The 6,000-nt window shown below is 44.6% G+C and overlaps 1 pseudogene; it reads left to right on the top strand.

Annotated features, from left to right (window-relative positions):
• Window positions 1–4,431: 4,431 nt before the first annotated feature.
• On the top strand, window positions 4,432–5,054 carry LOC121019815 (60S ribosomal protein L15-like; annotated as a pseudogene).
• The last annotated feature ends 946 nt before the right edge of the window (window positions 5,055–6,000 follow it).

The raw sequence follows: 6,000 nt of genomic DNA, 5'->3' as shown, positions 1-6,000 counted from the left end.
GCTCTGTTCCCTTCATATTTTTTGTTCACTGACTCCAGGCCCAACTAAGCTCTGCTAAAGATGTGGCTTATCTGACCTTGTCCAAAGCTGATAAATGGAAGAACAAAGAGGAGGCCTAAACTCTCATCCCACAGTTGGTGGATAGAATTCAAGAATTCACCCCTGGTTTGCAAGGTCAAAGGCTCCCAAACTGCCATTTAGAGGCTCCTAATCCAAGAATGAAAGCTTAACGGCCTGCACAGACAAACAAGGACAGTGGAAAGGGAAGACGTGAGAGGGATCAACTACTGAGAGAATCCAGATACCCTCCACCAAGGAAAATCCCACTTGTAAAAATAAGAGGATTATTTAGCTGTGAAATTTGCTTAATAAGGGAATAGGAAACTTATTTTGATTCCCAGGGAAAAAGCCAGACATTCAGTAATGCAAATTCCCATTCAGCCAGGATCCAAATAAGCAGAAAATATGAATCACTAGATTCTTCCCTCCAACGGCAGACCCACATTCTATTTCATGGGAAATAAACAAAGAAAATTAAAATCTCTGACATCTGGATTTTGCTCTAACAAGCAGACTTCCAGAATGGGTTGAGGAGGGGGCTGCCCACATTTCCCAGTCTCTACTGGAGAGCCCCTTGGAATCATGTGCAGAGAACCAGCTACATATCCTGTGTGTTCTCCTGTGAACCTCTCAGATCCTTTAAGGGCTAACAGAAGAGCCTGGCTCTTGACCAGGCACTTACACAAATGTATAATCAGTGCTCCAGTGGGGACGAAACACAGGGACTGAGGGGCAGAGGGTAAGGTCAACTCGCCCAATTGGGGCTGGGGCGGAATGAGGAAAGGCTTGAGCAAATGCTCCCTTCACAAGAACAAAGATGTTCGTGTTTGTTCTAAGATCCTCCAGCTCAACAGGTAGTTGCAAAACATGGCTTTCCCCACTCTCCTTCAGAAGTGGTGGGCATGAGAGCTGGAGAAAGCCTCACGTGTATGTTTGGGTTCTGATTCTGATACTAACAACTGTTAGGATTTTCTGAACACTCATCTGTTCCAGACCCTATACTAAGCACTTCCTATGTCCACTCGTTTAACCCTTACAATGAGCGCATGAAGCCAGTGTGGTGGTGAAGATAGTGGCCAAGCTCTGTATCTGCCTCCACCAAATACTAACTGGATGACCAAGTGTCTTGCCTTTTCTGTGCCTCCACCTATAAAATGTGTGTAATACCTGAAATATTATCCTATATGTTAATGGACTGGAATTTAAATACAAACTTGAAACAAGGGATGCCTGAGTGGCTCAGTCGGTTAAGCATTAGGATTTCGGCTCAGGTCATGATCTCAAGGTTTACAGGATCGAGCCCCCTGTTGGGTTCTACGCTGACATCTTGGAGCCTGCTTGGGGTTCTCTCTCTCTCCCTCTCTGCCCCTCCGTGGCTCACATGCACACACGCTTTCTCTCTCTCTCTCAAAATAAATAATCATTTTTTTTAAACTTGAAAGAAAAAAACCGTGTATAATAATAGTACCTACCCCATAATACGACATGAAAATTAGATGAATTACTACACAGTGTCTGGAACAGAGTACGTAGAGTACAAGTATGGCTATCATCATCGTCATGCCTTTTCACAAGACAAGAGAACCAAAGCTCGAAGGTAAAAAGGCTAAGCTGTTCCCCCACAGGTCTGTCCCACTGTCAGGCTGTCAAGTCCTGCCCTCCCCAACATTCCCACTCACATAGCAGCTAAGTTACATTCTACAAGCCTGCCCTTTGGATGCCTCAGGAAGTGGGGACACTACATCTTCTCTCTGCTTTGAGAGCAATCTGCTGGAAGCACAGGTGGGCACAGACTTCCTCTCCCTGGGCACCCACACCCCTGCCCACACCACCACCTGCTTGGCTGACGCTGCGCACCCCCGGGGGCTCTCCGCAGTTCTCCCTGTGCCATACTGTACTCTTTGCTAAGAGGATACCGACGTGCAGCCCCATTCAAACTGGCCCATGTTGTTACTTTAACAGCCAGACAGAACACATCAGGCACCACTCCTCAGTGTCACCACACATGTATACACTTGTTCTAAACACATTCCCATCCTCACAGACCCAAAAGAGGCCCTTCTCTTTAGTGCAGGAAGGAAAGAAGAAAATGTTGGCTGGTGATTCAAGACTTTGGGTTCATTTTTCTTCTATGCCATTCCTCATGTTCCCCTCCACAAAGGAGAAAAAAGAAATGCTGGCTGTTAAAAAGACCTTACACAATATAATAGAATTTGCTTATTCAAAAAAATAGTCCTTATCAGTTCCATTTCTATACACCAATAATGAAGCAACGGAAAGAGAAATCAAGAAATAGATCCCATTTACAAGTGCATGGAGAACCATAAAATACCTAGGAATAAAACTAACCAAAGATGTAAAAGATCTGTATGCTGAAAACTTATGAAAGAAATTGAAGAAGACACAAAAATATGGTAAAACATTTCATGCTCATGGGTTGGAAGAACAAATATTGTTAAAATGTCAATACTACCCAAAGCTATCTACACATTCAATGCAATCCCAATCAAAATTGCACCAGCATTCTTCTCCAAGCTGGAACAAACAATCCTAAAATTTATATGGAACCACAAAAGACCCTGAACAGCCAAAGTAATGTTGAAAAAGAAAACCAAAGCGGGAGGGATCACAATCCCAGACGTTAGCCTCTACTACAAAGCTGTAACCATTAAGACAGTATGATATTGGCACAAAAACAGACACATAGGTCAATGGAATAGAACAGAGAACCCAGAATTGGACCCACAAATATATGGCCAACTAATCTTTCACAAAGCAGGAAAGAATATTTAATGGAAAAAAAAGACAGTCTTTTTAGCAAACGGTGCTGGGAGACTTGGACAACGACAGGCAGAAAAATGAACCTGGACCACTTCCTTATACCATACACAAAAATAAACTCAAAATAGATGAAAGACCTAAATGTGAGACAGGAAGCCATCAAAACCCTAGAGGAGAAAACAAGCAATAACCTCTTTGACCTCAACCGCAGCAACTTCTTAATTGACACGTCTCTGACGGCAAGGGAAATAAAAGCAAAAATCAACTATTTAGACCTCATCAAGATAAAAACCTTCTGTACTACAAAGGAAACAACAAAACCAAAAGGCAACCGGTGGAATGGAGAAGATATTTGCAAAAGACATATCAGATAAAGGGTTAGTATCCAAAATCTATAAAGAACTCACCAAACTCAACACCCGAAAAGCAAATAACCAGTGAAGAAATGGGCAGAAGACATGAGAAGACATTTTTCCAAAGAAGACATCCAGATGGTCAACAGACACAGGAAAAGATGATCAACATCACTCATCATTAGGCCACACTGAGATACCACCTCACACCGGTCAGAGTGGCTAAAATTAACAACTCAGGAAACAACAGATGTTGGTGAGGATGTGGAGAAAGGGGAACTCTTTTGCACTGTTGGTGGGAATGCAAACTGGTGCCGCCACTCTGGAAAACAGTGTGAAGGTTCCTCAAAAAATTAAAAATAGAACTACCTATGACCCAGCAATAGCCCTGCTAGGAATTTACCCAAGGGATACAGGAGCGCTGATGCATAGGGGCACATGTAGCCCAAAGTTTATAGCAGTGCTTTCAACGACAGCCAAATCACAGAAAGAGCCCAAAAGTCCATCAACGGATGTATGGATAAAGATGTGTTTTATGTATACAAGAGAATATTACCTGGCGATGAGAAAGAATGAAATCCTGCCATTTGCAACAACGTGGATGGAACTGGAGGGTATTATGCTAAGTGAAATAAGTCAGTCAGAGAAAGACAGACATCATGTTTTCACTCATGTGGAACCTGAGAAACTTAACAGAAGACCATGGGGGAAGGGAAGGGGAAAAAATAGTTTCAAACAGAGAGGGAGGAAAACTCATAAGAGACTCTTAAATACAGAGAACAAACTGAGGGTTGAAGGGGGGTAGGTGCAGGGGAGAGGGGAAAATGGGTGACGGGCATTGAGGGCACCTGTTGGGATGAGCACTGGGTATTGTAGGTAAGCGATGAATCATGGGACTCCATCCCCGAAACCAAGAGCACACTGTATACACTGCATGTTAGCTAACTTGACAGTAAATTATACTTTAAAATATAAATAAAAAGTAAAATTAAAAAGATAAAAAATATATATTTAAAAAATTTTAAGTTAATTCATTTATTTTGAGAGAGAGAGAGGCTAGAGTGAGAGTCCCAGTCTCCGTGCTGCTAGCGATGCGGGGCTTGAACCCAAGAACCGTGAGATCATGACCTGACCCGAAGTCACTTAACCAACTGAGCCACCCAGGTGCCCCTCAAAAAATACTTCTTGCTTTCCTTCTGGCGGAAGGATAAGCCATCAGCTCCAGGATAAGCCCAAAATGGGTGCTTAGAAGCACATCCAGCAGATACAGAGGAAGAAGCAGTCGGGCGTAATGCGCTTTCTTCTCAGGCTGTGCTGCAGGCAGTATTGCCAGCTCTGCTCTCCTTGACCACCCCCCCCACCTCCCAGCCCCCCTCCCCCGCCACAACACAACCCGGTAAAAGTGCGCAGACTGGGGTACAAGGCCAAGCAAGGTCATGTCATGTATCGGATCTCTGTGCAGCGTGATGGCCCAGTTCCTAAGAGTGTGACCTACGGCAAGCCCGTCCATCATGGGGTTAACCAGCTCAAGTTTGCCTGAAGCCTTCATTCTGTTGCAGAGGTACAAGCCGGATGCCAATGTGGGGCTCTGAGAGTCCGGAGTCCTTTTACCGGGTTGGCGAAGATTCCATGAAGTTGTTATCCTCACTGATCCGTTCCGTAAAGTGATCAGAGGAAATCCTGACTCCCAGTGGATCACCAAACCAGCCCACAAGCACAGGGAGCTGGGAGGACTGACAGCAAGCCGCAGGCCTCAAGAGCCGTGGCCTTGGAAAGGGTCACAAGTCCCACCACACTACTGGTTTCTCGCAGAGGCCATGGAGAAGACGCAGTACTCTCCAGCTCCACCATCCCTGCTAATATAAGTAATGTTTGTAAAATAATGACCTAATAGACAATTCAGGACAGCCAAAAAAGTAGGTTTCTTGAGGGCCTTCACTGTGCAAGGCACTGTACCAAGTTCAAGATTCCATGTGTGCTGACAGGAGCGGTTTCTGCCCCATTTAAAATAATCCCTGTAATACAACAAACACTTCTTGTCACCTCAGGATGTACTGTCCATGTACCTTGAAATAACAGTAACTCATCATTTCACTGGCCCAGTGCCCTACTGGCTCCTGGGGGTCTACACTTTCTGCAAAGTGCTCTGAAGTATTTCTGGGAGTCCCCAGGTGCTGCCTTACGTGGGGTCACAAAGGAGCCCTGCTCCATGAGGAAGCATCTGTTCCACGAGGGGCTGCCTCCAATGTCCTGAGGACCTTCATGGGTAAGTTCCACAGCAACCTGGGAGAGAATGACTGTCTCCTCTTCTGTGTCTTATACTCTGTGAGACGGCTCCCAAATGGGGCTTATGAATTTTAGAATAACAGACTTGCAAAGTTTACATTCAACCCTTCTGTCCAGGAACAGATCTGGGAATGTCCCCAACACGGACTGCACCGAATGACAAGGCCAAACTCAGAAACACCCCTTTTCTTGGATTAACAGGGCCATGTGGTTCTTTCCTAGGCCTCTGACGGTCTCACCGCCCCACCCCCACTTATCAGACATATGAAGACACTTTTAAATCCCACTAAGAGGGAACCCCAAATATACCTGTAAAAAACGCCACTTCCAAAAACAGCACAGACCTCACTGCTGTCCGAGGCAGGTTGGTAGACATCCATCACATTTTCAGGCTGTGTAGCACCTCTTTTTATTTTTTCATTGAGGTAAAATTCACAGAACATAAAATTAACCATTTTAAAGTGTACAATTCAGTGGCATTTAGCACATTCACAAAGTTGTAAAACCATCACCCCTTCCA

This window comes from Herpailurus yagouaroundi, unplaced genomic scaffold, assembly GCF_014898765.1.
Source record: "Herpailurus yagouaroundi ecotype Mexico unplaced genomic scaffold, PumYag 222, whole genome shotgun sequence".
NCBI lineage: Eukaryota > Metazoa > Chordata > Mammalia > Carnivora > Felidae > Herpailurus > Herpailurus yagouaroundi.
This window is presented reverse-complemented; position numbering and strand designations above follow the sequence as displayed.